Below are 21,036 nucleotides of genomic sequence, written 5' to 3'. Positions count from 1 at the left end.
GTGTTGAAAAGTCTTCTCTGATTCTGACGGGCTTTCCTTTGGATATGATTTGTTTCTTTTCTCTAAATGCTTGTAGTATTTTGCTCTTCTGTTGGGTTTCTGGGATCTTGATTATTATATATCTAGGTGTAGATTTTTTGATCATGGCTAGCTGTAGTCCTATATGCCTCACTTATCTTTATGCCAATTTCTTTTGCTCTGTTTGAGAAGTTCTCTGTTATTAATTCTGTGAACAGTTATGTCATTTGTACTTTCTCCTGCTTTTTCGTTCACTCCTATCAATCTTATATTTTTCTTCTTTGCATCATCTAGGAGCTGTTGGATTGCTTTCTCATGGCCCATTACTATTTTTAAGAGATCCCTCTTATTCTGAACTCATCTGTTTCTGTTCTAGAGTCTCTAATCATGTCTTTCATTCTGCTCACCATCTCTGTAGTTATCTGGGATATTATTTCTGTTTTGAATTTTTCTAGAGCCTCTTTCTTCTGTTTCATTACTTCTTGTGTTATCAGTTTAGGGTGTTCAGGTGTCTGATTATCAGATTTTCCACCTCATTTCCCCCAGAGTTTGTCATTGGTGAGCTGGAGGTCTGGGGCTGTGCCTTAATAAATGTCTTCTCATTTTTATTTTTGTTGTTGATACTGTCCTTGGTTGAGTTCCTGGGTTGATAGTTTCAAATTCATTATTGTAGGTATCTTTGTTGCTTGTATTTAAGCCACTTATGGAATGATTTCTTCTCAGAAATGTCTTCCATATATAGTGGGTCTTAAGGTTTTGAGTCTCTAATGACTCCGGGGCAATTTCATTTTCATTATACCAGAAGATACCTGATTAGATTAATGACAACACCTTAGCCCAAGTGATACAATCAGCAATAATAATAGTGTAAAGTACAGATTAGAAATTGACAATTGGTGGTAGTTTTTAATCTAACACCTTTAACAATGTGAATTAAATCAAAATTGAGGATCAGCCCAAAATATGTTTATAGTGAATAAACTCTTCCATATAGTAGGTTTACCCTTTGGGATGGGGATTTAGAAGAAGTTGGAAAGGAAGCAATAGATAGGTAGCAGAATAGGGAAATGTTAGAAGTGAGGCCAGAGCACACAGGAAGATCACACAAACTTTAGGAAACTCTTGAAGACAAGAGAAAAAGAAAGCATTAAAGAACCAAGACAAGAACAAAACTAGCTATCAGCAATAGGGAAGTTAGAAACTATATTAACTTTTCTTTGAAACTCATAACATAGTGTGTAATATGATGCTATTTTGTTTGTGATGTTAAGTGACCAAATAAAATAAAACAGGTTAAAATTGTAAAAAAAATAAAGAAAAAAGAAAAAGAAAGAAAGAAAAAGCCTGACAATCAGGAGAAGGAAAAATAGAGGAAAAAAAGAAAAAGAAAGAAGACATCTGGACAATTAGGGGGGTTGTCTGGCCAGGGTCTTTTTCTGGTTAATCAGCACTGCCCATTCTTGATCCCCAATTCTCTGTCTCTTCAATTTTTTCTTTGAGTTTTTCTTTTACCCTTGTGCTCTAGCACTGAGCAGGAGATCAGAGCCCATTGAGGTGGTTTTTGGTAACTAGTGCTCAAGGTGGAAGCTTGAGCCCATGAGGGATCACCTCCTTGGTGAAGGAGTAGATGGCGTGTATTGACAGGACAGGGTTCTCATGTCATGAGTTAGGGATGTCCTATAGGAAACAAAGTCAAGAGCAGAAGTCCAGAAACAAAAGTGCTTCAGACATGAGTAGGAAATCTGCTGGGACTAAAACATGGGGCAAGCACTGTTGTCTGAAGAGCATCATTACACCCAGTTGCTCCATGCTCTAATTAAATAAGCAAACTACACAGTGTCATCCACCAGTATCAAAATACCTGAAATTTTTGAAATGTAAAATCAGAATTACAAAAGATTCATGAGGTTATAGAGAAAAATAAATTATTGGATAAAAAAAGAAATGACAAACAAAATGAAACACATGCTCAATTAATCTAGGGTAGACACTTTTTAAAAATATTGGTGCTTAAGAAAATGATAGAAACCATGAATGCTCAACATAGGAAAGAAATAGAATTCATGAAATAGCATTAAACAGATACGCAGGAGATTAAAAATTCCATTGAAATTATGCACAATAGATTGAACAAAGGTGAGGACAGAATTTCTGAACTAGAAAACAGGATTGCTGTTAACCATGAGAAGAAAGATACCTTAAAATTGAAATAATACAATGGAAAATCAGTCCAAAAATCACAAGATGATGCAAAGAAGAAAAATATAAGATTGATCTAGATCAGGGAGAAAGTTAGAAATAGTGCAAATCCCATAAAAAGCCTTTTCAAAGAATTAATAGTTGAAAATTTCCCAAACATTGAAAAAGAATTTGATACAGAAATAAGAGAGGTATATATAACTCCAATTAGCCACAAGCAAAATAAATCTACACCAAGGCATATAATTATCAAGATCTGACAAATTCAGAACATTAAGAGAATATTAAAAGCTGCTAGAGAAAACAAAACAAAACAAAACCCAAAATAAATCACCTACAAAGGAAAGCCTATCATGGGCCAGGGATTTAGCTCAGTGGTTCTGGCTTCTGCCTCACAAGCACAGGTTTCCAAGTTCATTCCCTGGTACAAAAAAAAAAAAAAAAAGGAAAGCCTATCAGAATCACATCATGCTTTTCAATGCAGAGCCTTAAGTCAAAGAGAGCTTAGAGTGAAGTATTTCAGGTTCTGAAAGAAAACAAACTCAAACCCAGATTGACGTACTCTTCAAATTGATCTTTCAAATTCAATGGAGAAATAAAATACTTCCATGACAAAGAACAACTGAAGAAATTCATGACCACCAACCCAGCTCTACAAAATCCCCCAAAGAATATTTTAGAAAGAGATAATGAAGACTAACACTAAAGATCATCAACAGAAAGAAACCATCGGCAGGCCAAGCAATTAAACACTAGAAAGAAAGGGAACCAAAAACAGAAAAAAATGACAAGGATGAGTCAATACATTTGAGTTAAAATCATCAATGTATATCTGAATTTTTCCCAAATAGTGTGAATCAATAATCCTAGGCTAGGTCCTGAGCAGGTGGAGAGGATTACTAACATGCCTCTACCCAGTCCTAAAAAGGAATTTAGAAAGTTTTAGGGACTGGCTGTGCATGTGCCTTGAAAACCAAAGGCTTATATTGTGAAGTATTGGAAGAGCAATCAAACACTCTTCTTTGGAAAGCAGAAGTGATCCAATTTATAGAAATCCCTCATTACTGCCTCTGCACTAACATTACTCTTACTTGAAAAACCCTCTCATCTATTTGTCAACTTAAATAAGGGAATAGCCCTCAGGATCTTAACTCAGGAACATGGAAGTAAAAGACCACCCTTAGCTACTGGACCCAGCAACTTCAGGCTGGCAAGAGTGTATACAGTCAGTTGTGATGACTGCCATATTGACTAAGGAAACCATAAAATTGACCTTTGGCTGGCCTTAGTGGTCAGCACACCACATCAAGCCTGAGCAATCCTCCCAAAAAAGATAAGAAGATGGCTAACCCACTCCCAGATATTAAATTACAAACTTCTTTGTTAGAAAGAAATAATCTCACCCTTAGCTCTGATAACACCCTAAACCCTATGAAATTCCTCCTCGGGGATAAGACCCAAAGTACTGTGGATCACTGTTGTATGGACCTCACAGATTATCAGACAAAGGTTCCACACAATCCCAGAATACGTTCTTTTTCAACCAGATTTAAAATTTTCATGCATGGTTGTTCCCAGATCTTTGAAGGATAGAAGCATGATTGGCTCTCTGTTATAAACAGGGAACATCTCACAGTCGTTGAAATAGAAAGACTGAAATAATTGGTCAGCTGTAACCTGTGAGTAATTCACACTAAATCAGGCCATAAAGTTCTTTTTTTTGTTGTTACTGGGAATCGAACTTGGGACCTTTCTCTTGCGAGACAGGCGCTGGAACCACTGAGCTAAATCCCTAGCCCAGGCCCTAAAGTTCTTTTTTTTTTTTTATTAAGTTCTTTATTGGTACATTGTAGGTATACAACAAAATTACATTTCTCATTGGGAATTGTAACTTTACATAATGCATCTTGGTTCTTATTTTTTCCCCATTCCTAGCCCTCCCTTCGTGCCCTCCACCCTGCCCTATTTACAAAGACTTTATTTCCATTTTTTCCATTTCTCAACATTTTTCCTTTCCCTTCTTTCCTTTCCCCTGTCACTCCCACTACCCCTACCCCTTTGGACCTTTTCTTCCTATTTTACATTATTGATTATTCATTCTAATCAATGGTACATTTTAGGTATACACTATAATGACATTCATCATTGGAGATTTGCACCTTTACATAGTCTCTCTTGGTTCTTATTTTTTACCCTTGCCCAGGCCTCCCTTCAACCCCTCCAGTCCTCCCTATTTACAAAGATTTTGTTCCTATTTTTCCATTTTCTCATATTCATCCCTTCATCCTTTCCTCTAGCCCTCCCACTTCCTTCCCCTTTGACCCTTTTCTTCCTATTTCATATTACCTATTATACATTTAGTCCTTATTTACACTTTCAGTTTCTCACACCAGAGAAACTATTCGGAATTTATTCATGTGTGTCCTATTTATTTCACTTAAGAGTATTGCCTCAATGTGCATCCACTTAGCTATAAATGTCTCTAATTTCTCATTTTTTATGGCTGAGTAGTACTCTATGTTATAAAAAAAACCCCACATTTTCTTGATCCAGTCTCCAGTTGATAGGCATTTGGGCTTTTTCCTAGTTTTAGCTATCACAAACTGTGCTTCTATGAACATGGGAGTACATATATCAGTGTGGTACGATTCTTTTAATTCTTTGGGGAAGATCCCCAGCAGTGAAATAGCAGGGTCAAATGGGACTTCCAGTCCTAGTTCTTTGAGGTATCTCCATACTGATTTCCACAGTGGTTGCACCAGTCTACACTCCCACCAGCAGTGCAGCAGGGTTCCTCTTTCCACACAGCCCCACCAGCATTTGTTATTGGTTGATTTCATGATAGCAGCCATTCTTTCTGGAGTAAGGTGGAATCTCAATATTGTTTTCATTTGCATCTCTCAAATGACCAGTAATGTTGAACATTTTTTCATGTATTTATTTGCTATTTCTACTTCTTTGTCTGAGAAATGTCTGTTCATTTCAGATGCCCATTTTTGGATTGGGTCTTTAAATTTGGGAGGTCTGATCTTTTTAAGTTCTTTATAGCTTTGAGATAGTAGACCTTTGTCTGAGGAAGAGTAGGTGAAGATTTTTTCCCACATTGTGGGTTGTCTCTTCACACTGCTGGCAGTTTCTCTTGCTGTGCAGAAGCCTTTTAATAAGAAGAGATCTCATTTGTTGATTGTTTGTGCTAGTTCATGGGCAACTGAGGTTTTGTTCATAAAATCTTTTCCTACACCGATATCTTCAAGGGTTCTACCCAACCTCTGTTCCAACTGGTTCAGAGTTTCTATTTTAATATTTAGATCTTTAATCCATTTTGATTTTAGTTTAGTGCATGGTGAGAGATACAGGTCTAGTTTTAATCTTTGGCAAGTTGAAGCCCAATTTTTCCCCCACCATTTATTAAAGAGGCTATCTTTCCTCCAGTGAGGGTGTGTGGCTCCTTTATCAAGGATGAGATGGCTGAGTGTGTCTGGTGTTGTTTCTGCATCTTCTAATCTCTTTCACTGGTCAAGACCTAAAGTTCTTAAAGGAAAGGGAAAGAACTATTTATACTGATGTTGAGTATGCTTTTGGAATGGTACATAACTTTGGAAAGATCTGGGCTGAACAAGGTCTGATTATACAAAAAGACCAGACCTAGCTCACAAAGAAGTAATCACTCAGGTCTTGGAAAACCAATGTTGCATGAAGAAATAGCTGTAGTATGTGTGCCAAGAAGAAAAGAGAATATTTATTGGAAGCCCAGGGAAACATGATAAGAGATGACACTGCAAAAGAAGTCAGCCCTCCAATCAGAAGCCCCAGTTTTCTACTTCATCCTTGTTTTCACCTCCCCATCAGTTGTGCTGATATTCACTCCATAGAAGAACAACTAGCAAAACTAGAGACCTCTAGATCACCTGAAATGAGATGGCTCCAGCCAGAGGGAAAAGCAGTGCTTCCAAGCCTATCATGAGAGAGCTCTCAGACTAGTTACATCAGGTAAGCCATTGGGTAGCCCAGGCTATGTGTGGAACTATGGGTGTAAGGAGATAAGCATATATCATGGCTAAATAGAATACACAAGGCTGTCCTATTACCAAAAAGGTGAATAAACAGGCAATAAAGAAACAATTTTTGTGAGAAAGAAACCCTGGGATAAGGCCATTTTAGAGTATCCAAATTAATTATACAGAAATGCCCAAAGTAGGCCATCTAAAATACTTGATAGTTATGATTGACCATTTAACTAACTGGGTCAAAGCCATCCCATTACCTAGTGCCACCACCAACAACATTGTAAAAGTACTATTGGAAACCATGATTCCTTATTCAGACAACAAAAGCCATTTTACTTCTAATATCCTTAGAAGATTGATGAAATCTCTAGAAATCACATGTGAATTTCACACCCCATGGCATCCTCAGTTCTCTGGTATCATAGAGAGGAACAATGCTAGATCAGGGCACAGTGGACAACTTACTTAGCAAGACCTTGTCTCAGGGACAAAGAAGTAATCAAAGAATAAAACAGTAACAAAATGCAAAATGGCTGGCAGTGTAGATCATAGCTTCCCGGGATTGTGGCAAGAAAGAATAAAAAAGAAAAGAAAACCAACTCATTATGATCTTTTTTCTGGCCCCCTGGGCAAGCACTGGACAACCCCCAAACCCTTGAACTGTATGCAGGCATGTCACCCCTACTTGAACCATGCACACCACTGCATGTTGTGTACCAATGGGTAAACATAACAAGTGCAAAATAAACACCAAACTCCTGGACCTGCTTTCTTGTGCTATTACCTTCTCAGCTGATGGCAACCCCATCATGCCTCCTGTGCAGAACAGAACCAGGAAGTGTGAGTCTTTTGCATTTGTTTTCTTTGTATGCTTTTGTCAGCACTGCTGATGGAGTTAAGAGTGTTGTTTTTAATTTGTTTTTTGGAGTGGGTTCTTCTTAGCCTAGATTGACAGTGAAATTTTGATCCACCTGCCTCATCCCTTCCTAGTATTGGTGATTCTTGCTATATGCCAGATCATTTGAGGTATATGTCAGTCCATCTAGGTGGTTAAAGGATTGGAGTCAATTGAAAGTCTGTCAGGGCCGGGGATTTAGCTCAGTGGTTCCACCGCATGCCTCACAAGCACAAGGACCCAAGTTCAATCCCCGGTACAAAAAAAAAAGTCTATGAAATGATAGGAGATAGTTTTCCTATTTCTTGCTTACTGATAAAGTCTGTACAAGAACACCACCAGTTTGAATGAGCCCACCCAACACCTTAGAGAAAGAGCTTTCATTTTACTTAGGCCAAAGAGGAGATGTTCACCAGGCTGAGTGATTTCCCAAGGACATGTCAGCCGGTTACTTGAACTGTTGAGTTTATGTTCCCTCATTCCTCATCATCTGACACTAAAACCTGGGAATAGGAGTAGAGACCAGGGTCTCTTTTGCAAACTACAATGCAGAGGGCAACAGCAGTTTACACAGGCTTACTTCTAGATCCTGAAACCCTCCTGTATTTCACCCCATATCCCATCCTTCCAAAGAATTGATTGTGCAGGTTTGACTGCCTTCTGCAGCAGGACTGAGAATGCTCTGGCCAAGGCTACCATTTTGTGAGTCCACAAAACATCCAGAGGCAAGTTTTAAACCGTGACCACTTGACTGGGTAACTAACTCTTGCTTCCCTTCCCCAAAAGCCCTCCATTTTTTCAAACACCACTCCTATAACCATCCTCCCAGACACCAAACAAAAACCCACCACCACCTACTAACCAATTATTATTCCTGGGAGGGTAAGTTTCTGGCCCAATAGATTTTCTGTTGGTGTCCAGAGAAAACCCATCTACTCTTCCCCTTTTTCCTTCCTAACCCCTTTTCCTTCCTCCTTTTCTCTTTTTGGGAACACCACAAAAAGGGGGACCTCCTGCTCTCTGACTATGGGGATGCTTCCACTTAGAATTCAGGAGAATCTCATCCAGCTCTGGGAGCCTACAGACCCCAGTCAGGAAGCCAATTGCAAGGAGGCAAAGAAGGGACCTGTTTCCCATTCCCAGATGCATTTATTACACCACCATGATGGCCAATTATCTCTCAAAAACATAGAGGGTCAACCTCTTCAGTTGTCTCCTGCATAACCTTTCCAAATTGGGGTTAAAAGAAGATATTAAACACCCTCCAATTTAATGATCTTTTACCCTTCTTCAGCATGAACCCAGCAAAAAGTCAAAAAATGATTATGCTAGCCAACTGAAGGTACTTCCAATTGCAAAATTCTGAGACCTTGATAACTTTCTCCAGAATGATTCTCATACAGAGATTCTGTATGTCCAAACCTTTATTTAATTCTCCATGAGCAACCTTCATTCTGTTCTACTCTCCTCTCTTCAAATTCTTCTCATTGAACAAAAACCTTCTATCCTCACAAAATCTCCTTTCCCCAATTTAAACCCACCAACATCACATCTTTACCTACCTCTGCCCTACTCTACTGAGGAATTCTGTCCCACTGATGTTCCTCAGCCCTATAACTTCCCAGTTCCTCAACAAATTAAACCAGAACCGCAACCCTACCAACCAAGAGCTTCAACCTCAAAACACTCCTTGTCTCCAACCTCCAGGAGCCCACCTACCTCCTCTGCCCTAGTCCTCTCCTCCAACCAACCCTTTTCTCCCCTCTGACATGCTCTGGCACACTTTCTTCTCATACAATACCTCAACAGATCTATTTTCATCTCATCCTTGAGGTGGCAGGTATAGAGAGGTTCATTTGCATTCACATTACTTTCTTAATTACTGATGTAGAATACTCCCAACAAAAAAATAGGATTTTTCACAGAAAATTCCAATAAATTTAGAAGAGAATTCCTCCTATTAACTCACAAATATGAATTCAGTTGGGGAGATATTTACCTTATACTATTGTCCACTCCTACTGATGACAAAGAGGAGTGTATTTGGAAGTGGGTTGAAAACCATTCCAATAAGCTCTACCTTCAACACCAACACAGGCAGCCTGAGCAATACCCAGGGCTACACCCTGACAGTTCAATTGGACTTATCAACTTGGTAACTGCTAGGACAGATTGTGAACATATGTTCATTTGCTTCCTGGCAGGAATAGAAAAAATAGAGGTAAACAGGTCAACTACAAGCACCTCAGAGAAATTACCCTCTAAGCAGTTGAAATCTCAGTCCTCTTTATGAACCACCTTTCAGAGGCCATGATTATACATACAAAAACCCACCCTAACTCTCTTGAAGGTGTAATTCACCTACACCTCAACTTCATCTCCCAATCTTATCCAGATTTTTCTGGAAGAAGCTCCAAAAATCAAAAAATGGACCCAAAACACCACATAAAAAACATATATATGTATGGTCTTTAAAGTTCTAATAACAAAATGAGAGAACAGAGAACTCTACAAGTAAAACAAACTAAAGTCAAATATCAACTCCTGGCCTACCTAGTTCAACCCCCAGCTGGAAAACCTGTCAAAGGCTCTGCCTCACACCTATCTAGCACCTTCTTTTGCTGCAGACATTCAGACCACTGGGCAAAAGAGTACCCTAATCCCCAGCTTCCTACAAAGCTATGCCTAAAATACAGTCAGTAGGATACTAAAAAATGGATTTTTCTCTGTGGATTTCATCCCCTCCTGTGAGTCCCCTCCCCTCCCGGTGACCTGACACACCAGGAGAAGACCTTAGAGCCCCCCCCCCAGTTATCTTATAAAAGGGTGCCTTATTTCAGGTAAGAAGATAGCTGGAAAGCTTCTGTGAGAAATGAAATGGTTTGGATGCTAATCAGATATGGATTTTATCTTGTTTAAATAATATAAATTTGAAAGAAACTAAAAAATTTCCAGACATTCCAAAATTTCTTATATTTATAGGGCTCCTCTTTATTAAGTACTACGTTTTTACATGAAATTAAGTGAAATAGTGAAAGCCTCCCCCTTACTATTTACATCCACAGCATTTTCTTCAATGAGCCTGTTTATGGCATACAAAAAGAACTGGCAATATGAGATACCAATTCATAAGCTTTACTGTGGTGTGTTGTCATATGTGATTAGTCATATGTGTCAATAGTGATTGGTAATGAAATGAAATCTTTCAAACATTTCTTATTGGGTTTCTTTGTACTGTGGACTTTCTTGCCTTAAAAATCAACTGAGGCAATCAAAGGCTTTCCCACATAACTGACATTCATAATGTCCATCTCCAATGTGGACTACAAATTATCTTCAGACTTGCAAAATATGCACAATCTTCCCACACTATTTACAGTCATTAAGAGGGTTTTATACAGTGTCCTTTCATGCTTTTAAACATACCTACAAGAAATGAACTATCATCTTGTAGCTATACACACACACACACACACATATATAATTTCTTCTCAGTATGATTCATTTCTTGTCTTTGAAATTAGGCCAAGTCATAAAATACTTCCTTATATACTACATTCTTTCACAATTCATTACATTCAAGAGTTTTGACTCCAGTGTAACTCCTTCCCTTAATTAAAAACTACCTATACCTTTGAGGACTTCACACTTTACTAAATTTCATTTTTCCCCCAGAAGTAATTCCCATGTTTCTTACATTGATGAAGATTTTTTCTAGTGCAGCCTTGTACAAACTGTGATCCATCATTGTCCTCAATTTTAAACCATTACTATGAGAAATGAGAAAAACAAGTTACTTATGTACCATAACCATATTTTCTAACTTATATTGGAATAAAGACAGTTCATTTTATCTAAAATAATATGGGAAAAATGTTATATATTGAAAATACTTTCTGTAATGTCACTCCTTTCATGTATTAGAAATGAACTGAAAGAGTCAAAGTTTTACCTAAGAAAATTTATATTCATAAGGTCTCTCTACATTTCACACTGGAACTTGCCTTATATACTTTCAATCAAAATAAACATTTCCTCACATTGACAGGGTTTTTTCCTCTACTGTGATCTGATCACTTTCTAGTAATTAAAAAGAACGAGAATTAGTAAAGTTTATTCCACTCTATTTACATCTTTAGGCTTTCTCTCTAATGAGAGAGAAAAGTGAGAGTGGCATCTTAAATATTGACAATATCTGAAGGCTTTCCTATGTTACTTACATTATCAAATTCCTCTCAAGTCAGAATAATTTCATGGATTTAAACTAGAGACCTGAAATATTCCCCACATTCCATACATTAATAAATCTCATCACTAGGAAGTTTTCAGATGAAAGCTTCCCCAAACTGCGTACATTGAAGGGTTTCTATAGCCTGAGCTCTTTTGTTTACTTGACAAGAAAATCAATATAGAAAAGATTTCTTATATTCTTTTTTTGTAATTTATTTATTTTATTTTTATATTAATAATTTTATTGGTACATTTTAGGTATACAATATAATCACATTCATCATTGAGAAATTGATCCTTTACATACTCTGTCTTGGTTATTTTTTTCCTCATTCCCCTCCTCACCCTTCAACCCCTCCACCCCTCTCTATTTACAAAGACATTGTTTCCATTTATTCTTTTTATCATATTAATTCCATTCCCTTCTTTCCATTCCCTTACCCCTCCCAATTTCCCTTTGCCCCTATTCTTACTATTTCACATTATCTATTTTTTTCCATGTAGTTTATTGGTACATTTTAGGTATACAATACAGTTACATTCATCATTCGGATCTTGTACTTTTATATGATGTATCTTGGTTCTTATTTTTCCCCATTCCACCACCCTCCCCTTCACCACCTCCACTCTTCCATATTTACAAAGACTTTGTTTCCATGTTTTTTCTAAAAGTTTAAATAAGCATCAAAATATATAATTGATATCGTGAAAAAGGAAGAAAATGTTTAAAGGAATAGGAGAAGTCACATTATCTATTTTACCTTTTAGTCTTTATTTACACTTTCATTTTCTCACACCAGAGAAATTACTTGGTATTTTGCACATGTGTCCTATTTATTTCACTTAAGAGTATTGCTTTAATATGCATCCATTTAGCCATAAATGCCTCTCATTTCTCATTCTTTACTCCATTATATAGAAAACCATATTTTCTTTGTCCAGTCTCCAATTAATGGGCAATTGGGCTGGTTCCAAGTTTTAGCTGTCACAAACTATGCTGCTATGAACATGGGTGCACATATATCACTGTGGGAAGATAGCCAGCAGGGCATTATCTGGGTCAGAGAGCACTTCAAATCCTAGTTCACTGAGGTATCTCCATTGTGATTTCCACAGTGGTTGCAACAGCCCACATTCTTTCATTCATAGTATTTGTCTACTGTGAGTTCTTCTATGGGGTACAGAAGAAGGAGTACACCCAAAGGCTTTCCCATATTGCTTACATTCATAGTGTTTCTCTGCCATGTGAATTCTTTCATGGACATGTAAAGAGCTAGACACCCTGAAGGCTTTCCCACATTGCTTACACTTATAGGGTTTCTCTTCATTGTGAGTACTTCTATGAACTTCCAAAGATCCATTATCATTGACAGACTTTCCACATAGTCTCGCATCATATGGTTTCCCCTCATTAGAATTCCTTCATGGCTTAGAAGAGAACTTGGATGTTTTTCACAAAATTCATATCATACAGTCCATTGTCCACTATCATGTGTGTTTTAGGTCTTCCAAAAGCCGACTTTCCTACATTTAGCACATTCATGATTTTTTCAGTGTGAGAAGTTCTATGACATTTAAAAGAACTAAGGTCACTGAAATGTAAAGAATGCACATTATTTACATCATAACTCTTCTCTCTAGTGTAAAAATTTTCATATTTTAACAGGTTTTTTATGACATATCAAGATATCCATCCAGTGCCTTATGAACTCACAGGTGAGGCTTTCAGGAGGTGATTGGAATATGGCTATGTGATATTGGATTAGTCTAATGATTGGTTTTACATAGTTCTGGATGTGGCTGAAGGAATTACTGAAGAGGAAGAAACCACACTGTGTGTGTGTGTGTGTGTGTGTGTGTGTGTGTGTGTGTGTGTGTCAGATCAACAAATAGGCTTATGGCCTGGATTAAAAAAAAGCCAGAAGTAAGACAGTAAGACTATTTCTCTCTTTCTTTCTTTCTTTCTTTCTTTCTTTCTTTCTTTCTTTCTTTCTTTCTCTCTTTCTCTTTCTTTCTTTCTGTCTCTGTAACAAGCACTGTTTCTCCTCTGCCATACATTTCAGCCATGCTGTCCTCCTTTGGAGCTAGCTGACTATGGACTGAAACCTCTATATATTGCAAGCTGAAATAAACTTCCCCTTAAACTTGTGGGTGTCGAGTACTTTGCTCCAACAGTAAGAAAGCAACCAAAACAAGGATTTTCTACAAAATTTGCAAATTTTAGGGCCATGCATTGTCATTTGTCTTTTAAACAGTGCAAACCAAAAGGATTGTCTTAATTCTGTATATTTAAATGGTTTCTCTCTGCTATGAGTGCTTTTATGCACTTCAAAAGAACTACAATGAGTAAAGATTTTTCCATATTCCCTCCAGTGTGGATAATTTCACATCCTTGAAAGGAGTTATAGTAACTGCAGGCTTTCCCACATTGTGTGCAGGTATATGGTTTCTCTGCATATTCTTTGTTCTCAGATGTTTTTACCTAGCTTCATTAACTATCTGTTGATTAAGAGATGAGTGACACGTTATGATTACTATAGATAAGTAATATTAAGGTAGTTTGAATACAATTGAACTTTTCTTGCTCAAGTAAAAATTTGGAACCTAGGTAAAGATTTCTCTAAACAGATACGTCTTACTTTCATAGGCTTTCTTTACAATATTACTCCTGTCCAGGAAGAGAAACATCTTGTTGTTTAGTTGAGAATAATAAATATCAGTACACATAGGAGTCATACTTTTATGAATTTTTCTTTTTGGAGACAGGGTTTCACTATGGATTCCAGGCTGGTCTTGAAATCATGGCAATCCTCTTGCCTCAGTAGCCAGAGTGATAGAATTATAGGTGTGGAACACAATGCCGAGCTACATTTTTAATGTTATCAAAGAAAATATAGGCTGCCCTATCTCAATATTTTGATATTAAATTCAGTTTGAATATTCTATGAGAATATTTGGTCATAGGTGTTAAATCATATTATTTTCCTACATGGAGTTTTTATTATTGCTTATAGTTTGCAAATACTTAATATCTATATGATTAAATATAAATTTTCTTAAAATTTTTCTACAAATATATTGAAAGGTGAATTTATTCATATTCTTTGGTCATTTTAAAATTTCGTGCAGCACTGAGATTCTTTCATGGGACACTGAGTCACCTAGAGACCTATGGAAAGAAAGGAGCAATCAATAACATATAAATCAAGGCATGAGAGTACATGCCTATAATATTAGAACCCTCCTAGTAAAGGGAAAAATCTAAGAGGAAGAGATGACAATAATAAATATATATGCACCAAACATGAGTGTGCATGAAACAAATTCTAACAGACATGAAAAATCAAATAAGCATTTATACAATAGTAGTGGGGGGCATCAAAACCACACTCTCACAAATAGATAGATGAACCAGACAAAAATAAGCAATGAAATACTAGAAACCAATCAAATCCTTAAAAAAATGAATTTAACAGATGTTTACAAAGTGTTCTGACCCAAAAAATCAGAATACACATTCTTTTCAGCTGCACACAGGTTGTTCTCCAAAATAGACCACATAATCATTCATAGAACATGTTTAAGTAAGTTCAAAGGAATTGAAGTTATCCCCTGTATATTATCAGATCATAGTGGGAGGAAATTGGAGATCAATAGCAAAAGAAACTGCAAGAATTTCACAAACACATGGAAATTGTACTGCACACTTCTGAACAACAAATGAGTCAGAGAGGAAATTAAACAAGAAATCAGAGAGTTCCTACAATTAAATGAAAATGACAATACAACATATCAGAATCTATGGGACACAATGAAACAGTCTTAAAAGGTAAATTCATAGAAGTGAACACTAATACTAGGAAAACAGAGTGAGCCCAATTAAACAACCTCGTGTTGAGACTCAAGCTTCTAGAAAAGAACATGACAAATCCATAGCTCATATAAGGGAGGAAATTATAAAGATCAGAGCAGAAATCAATGCAATGGAGAATAAGAAAATGATATAAAAAATCAATGAAGTCAAGAGTTGGTTCTTCAAAAGAATAAACAAAATTGACAAAGCCTTAGCCAACCTTATTAGAAAAAGGAAATAAAAGACCCAAATCCATGCAATTAGGAGAGAAAAAGAAGAAATTAGAATGGATGCAGGAGAAATCCAGAGGATCATCAATATCTACTTCAAGAATCTATGTGTCAATAAGATGGAAAATACAGAAGAAATAGACTCATTTCTAGATACATATGAATTTAAAAATTGAATGAAGATGACATAAAAATTCTAAACAACCAAATGTCAATCAATGAAATTAAAAACTTACCAACTAAGAAAACCCCAAGTCCTGAGGCTTTCACTGATAAATTCTACAAGACATTTAGAGAGGAGCTATTGCCACTACTGTTTAAACACTTCAATGAAATTGAAAGGGAAGCAATACTCCTGAATTCAGTCCTGGAAGCAAGCATCACTTTGATCCACAAAGCAAAGAAAAACCCAACCAAAAAAGAGAACTATAGGTAAATCTCACTAATGAACATAGATGCAAAAATTCTTAATAAGATATTGGCCAATAGAATGCAGAAGATAATCAAGAAGATCATGCACCCTGACCAAGTGGGATTCATCCCAGGGATGAAGGAATGGTAATGGTACTGGCAAAGAAATAGACCTGAGGACCAGTGCAACAAATTAGAAGATGCAGAAATAACTCCAGACACACTCAGAAACCTCATCTTGGACAAAGGAGCCAAAAACCCTCACTAGAGGAAAGATAGCCTGTTTAATAAATGGTGCTGAAAAAATTGGATTTCACCTTTCCAATTAATAAAACTAAATGTATGTCTCTCATGATACACTAAATGGAAATTGAAATGGATTAAAGACCTAAATATTAAACAGAAACACTAAACCAGCTGGAAGAGAGGTTAGGTAGAACTCTTGAAGACATTGGTGGAGGAAAATATTTTATGAACAAAACCTCAGATGCCCATGAACTAGCACAATCTATCAACAAGTGGGATCTCTTCTCATTAAAAAGCTTTTGCACAGCAAGAGAAACCAGCAACAATGTGGAGAGACAACCCACAGTTTGGGAAATAATTTTCACCTGCTTTTCCTCAGACAAAGTTCTACTATCTAGAATCTACAAAGAACTTAATAAAATCAGAACTCCCAAAGTTAAAGACCCAATCCAAAAATAGGGATCTGAAATGAACAGACATTTCTCAGACCAAGAAATAGAAATAGCAAATAAACATATGAAAAATGTTAAATATCACTCGTCGTTGGAGAGATGCAAATACAAAAATGCTGATATACCACCTCACCCCATAAAGAATGGCTGCTATCAAAAATTCAACCAATAACAAATGCTGGTGTGCCTGTGGGGAAAGAAGAACACTGCTCCATTGTTGGTGGCAGTGTAGACTGGTGCAGCCACTATGGAAATCAGTATGTAGATACTTCAAAGAACTAGGACTGGAAGTCTCACTTGACCCAGGTATTACTCCAAATAAATAAAAGAATTAAACCACAGTGATATATGTGCACCCATGTTAATATTGGCACAATTTGTAATAGCTAAAATTTAGAAGCATTACTATAGCCCATCAACTGGAGAATGGATAAAGAAAATGTGGTTTTTCAATAAAATGGAGTACTAATCAGCCATGATAAATGAGAAATTAGAGACATGTATAGCTAAATGCAAGTACATTGAGGTCATACTTTTAGGTGAAATAAATAGCACATAGATGTGTAAATATCAAGTAATTTCTCTAGTGTAAGAAATGGAAAGTGTAAATAAAGACTAAAGTTATAGTTGATAATGTGAAGTAGGAAGAAATGGTCTAAAGGGGAGGGGTAAGTTGGAGGGGTAGGGAAAAGGAAAGAAGGAAATGTAATTAATATGAGATACTAAAAAATGCAAACAAAGTTTCTGTAAATAGGGAGGATGTAGGGGTTGAAGAGAGGGCAGGGGAATGGGGAAAAATAAGAACCAAGACAGATTATGCAATGGTGCGAATTTCTAATGATGAATGTCAGTATATTCTATACATAAAATGTACCAATGAAATTACTTAATTAAAACTATACTAGAAGTCTTGCAGGCTGAGGTAAAAGGATTGTGATTTTCAGTCCAGGTTGGGAAACTTAATGAGATTTTGTATCCAATAAAAATTTAAATATCTGGGACATACCTAAGTGTTATAGCTCTTCATTCATTCTGTATAGTCCTGCAAAACAAAATTCAAAAAACAAATACACATATACATACACAGGTAGAATTTTTTTTTCCCATCATCATTTAAAGTTTTTTTTTTTTCCCATTTAGTTTATTGGTATATTTTAGGTATAAAATACAGTTACATTCATATTTGGGATCTTGTACCATTACATGAGTATCTTGGTTCTTATTTTTTTCCCCTTCCCATGTGTGTGTGTGTGTGTGTGTGTGTGTGTGTGTGTGTGTGTGTGATCAACAAATAGGTTTATGGCCTGGATGAAAAAAAAGCCAGAAGACAGTAAGACTGCTTTCTTTCTTGGTGTCTCCTATTTACAGTATCATGTCATCTGCAAATAATGATAATTTGAATTCTTCATTTCCTATATGTATTCCTTTTATTTCTTTCTCTTGTCTAATTGCCATGGCTAATGTTTCCAGAACTATATTGAGCAAGAGTGGTGATAGTGGACAAGTTTGTCTTCTGATTTTAGTATGAAAGGTTTCAGTTTTTGACCATTTAGTATGATATTGCCTGTTGGTTTTTCATAGATGGCTTTTATCAGTTTGAGGGAGAGACCATCAATTCCAATTTTCTGTAGTGTCTTTATCATAAATGCATGTGGGATTTTGTCAAATGTTTTTTCTGTGTCTATGGAGATAGTCATATGGTTTTTGTCCTTGGCTCCATTGATATAGTGTATTACATTGATTGATTTTCGTATATTGAACCATCCCTGTATCCCTGGGATAAATCCCACTTGATCAGGGTGTATGATCTTCTTGATGATCTTCTGCATTCTGTTTGTCATTAAGTTATTAAGGATTTTTGCATCTATGTTCATTAGTGAGATTAGCCTATAGTTCTCTTTTTCCGTTGGATCTTTCTCTGCTTTGGGGATCAAGGTGATGCTTGCTTCCAGGAATGATTTTGGGAAAACTGCTTCCTTTTCAATTTCATTGAAGGGTTTAAACAGTAGTGGCAGTAGCTCCTCTCTAAATGTCTTGTAGAATTTAGCAGTGAAGCCATCAGGACCCGGGCTTTTCTTGGTTGGTAATTTTTTAATTACATTTTCAATTTCATTGATTGATATTGGGTTGTTTAGAATTTTTAGGTCTTCTTCATTCAAATTTGGTAATTCATATGTGTCTAAGAATCTGTCCATTTCTGTGTTTTCCATCTTATTGGTGTATAGATTCTTGAAGTAGGTATTGATGATCCTCTGGATTTCTGCTGGGTCTGTTGTAATTTCACCCTTTTCATTCCGAATTACATGGATTTGGGCCTTTTCTTTCCTTTTTCTGATAAGGCTGGCTAAGGGTTTGTCAATCTTTTGATTCTTTCAAAGAACAAACTGTTGGCTTCATTGATTTTTTTGTATTGTTTTCTTAGCCTCCATTGCATTGATTTCTGCCCTGATCTTTATAATTTCCTCCCTTGTATGAGCTTTGGGTTTGTGCTGCTCTTCTCTTTCTAGGAGCTTGAGGTTCAGCATCAGGTTGTTTAATTGGGCATGCTCTGTTTTCCTAATATGTATATTCACTGCTAAGAATTTCCCTTGTAAGTCTGCTTTGTGTCCCATAGATTGAGATATGCTGTGTTGTCATTGTCATTTAATTGAAGAAACTGTCTGATTTCTCATTTAATTTCCTCTGTAACCCATTGGTTATCCAGAAGTGTGTTGTTCAATTTCCATGTGTTTATGAAGTTTTTGCAGTTTCTTTTGCTGTTGATCTCCAATTTCATCGCAGTGTGGTCTGATAAAATACAATGGATAACTTTGATTACTTTGTGCTTACCTAAATAAGTTCTATGAGCTAGTATGTGGTCTATTTTGGAGAATGAACCATGTGCAGCTGAAAAGAATATGTATTCTGATTTTGTGGGGGTGAAACACTCTGTAAACATCTGTTAAGATCATATGTTCAAGAGTTTGATTCAGTTCTAGTATTTTGTTGCTTGTTTTTTGTCTACTTTATCTATTTGTGACAATGGGATATTGAGGTCCCCCTCTACTATTGTATTAGTGATTATATGGTTTTGCAAGTATGTTAGTGTTTGTTTTATACAGTTGGGTGCACTAGTGTTTGGTGCATTGATATTTATGATTGTCATCTCTTCCTCTTTGATTGATCCCTTCACCAGGATATAGTGTCCTTCTTTGTCTCTCTTAATCAGTGTGAGTTTGAAATCCACTTAGTCTGCAAAGAGGATAGCTACTTCAGGTTTTTTTCACATTCCTGTCTCATGGAGTATAGTTTTCCACTTTTACCTTTCAGTCTTTCTTTTTGAATTAAGTGTATTTCTTGTATGCAGCATATTGTTGGACCGTGCTTCTTGACCCATTCTGCCAGTCTATTTCTTTTGATTGGTGAGTTGAGACCATTAACATTGATGGTTATAACTGATAAGTATTGAGCTATCATTGTCATGACTTTTTCTTTTTGTTTGATCCTCCCCCTTTGCTTTTACTTTCTTGTCATGCCCAGGGGATTCATTCTGCTGGACTTCCTGGGGTTGTGATCCTCATTGTCTTTTCCTAGGATTTTGTCAAAAAATTTTTGGAGTGCTGGTTTAGTATTCATGAAGTTCCTAAGGTGCTCTTTGTCATGAAAGTATCTTATTTCTTGATCAGTTTTGAAAGATAGTTTTGCCGGGTACATCAATCAGGGTTTGAGGTTGTTTTCCTTTAGGGCTTGAAATACATCACTCCAAGCTCTTCTTGCCTTGAAGTTTTGCACTGAGAAGTCTGCCATGATTCTGATGGGCTTTCCTTTGTATGTGATTTGTTTCTTTTCGCTAACTACTTGTAGAATTTTGTTCTTCTGTTGGGTTTCTGGAATCTTAACAGTTATATGCCTATATGTAGTTTTTTTTTGTTTTTTTTTTGATCAAGGCTAGTTGGAGTCCTATATGCCTCACCTATCTGTATGTCAAATTCTTTGCCCCTGCTTGGGAAGCTTTCTGCCACCATTTCTGAGAAGAGTTTTTTTTGTGTTTTTTTTTTGTCGTCTGCACTCTCCTGTTTCTTCATTGACTCCAATCAGTCTCATGTTATTTTCCTTTGTATCATCAAGCAGCTGCTGGATTGATTTCTTGTGGTCCCTTACAATTTTAAAGAATTTTTTCTTTTCCTGGTCACTAAGTGCAATCATCTATATCTGAAATTCTGTCTTCACATTGTCTCATTCTGCTGCATAGACTTTCAATGGAGTTTTTAATCTCCTGGAAATCTGTTTGCATCTGTTTTATGGATTCCATTTGTTTCCTATGTTGGCATTCCATCATGCTCCTCAGCTCCTCTATGTTTTTATCTGTATCCTCTCTAGATTTATTAATCATGTCTTGCACAATGGCAAAATCTTTGCTGTTATGTGAGAAATTATTTTTGATTTCATTTTTTCCAGATCCTCTTTCATTGCTAGTTCAGGGAGTCCAGGTGGTTGAGTATCAGATTGTTCAATC

General features: G+C 36.5%; 1 long non-coding RNA gene across 9 annotated transcripts in view; it reads right to left on the bottom strand.

Annotated features, from left to right (window-relative positions):
• The window catches only part of LOC106008269 (uncharacterized), a 223,593-nt gene that overhangs the window by 121,739 nt on the left and 80,818 nt on the right, over window positions 1–21,036 (bottom strand). Inside the window, exons 4-5 of one of the 9 annotated variants that reach the window (XR_015442131.1) lie at window positions 17,548–17,583; window positions 10,817–10,889 (exon numbers count right to left, since the gene is read on the bottom strand). The exons of 2 other annotated variants lie outside the window; for them this stretch is intronic. This is a non-coding gene — a long non-coding RNA (uncharacterized LOC106008269). Of the gene's footprint in view, window positions 1–5,491; window positions 10,890–17,547; window positions 17,584–21,036 lie in introns of those variants that run through there. 6 more of the 9 variants (XR_015442129.1, XR_015442130.1, XR_015442133.1 and 3 more) reach the window with 6 other exon arrangements.

Source organism: Heterocephalus glaber, unplaced genomic scaffold, assembly GCF_053883595.1.
Source record: "Heterocephalus glaber isolate CG9 unplaced genomic scaffold, H.glaber_assembly_v1.0 deba00001533, whole genome shotgun sequence".
In the NCBI taxonomy this organism is placed as follows: domain Eukaryota; kingdom Metazoa; phylum Chordata; class Mammalia; order Rodentia; family Bathyergidae; genus Heterocephalus; species Heterocephalus glaber.
Note: the sequence above shows the minus strand (reverse complement) of the source record. Positions and strands in the feature narration are given on the sequence as shown.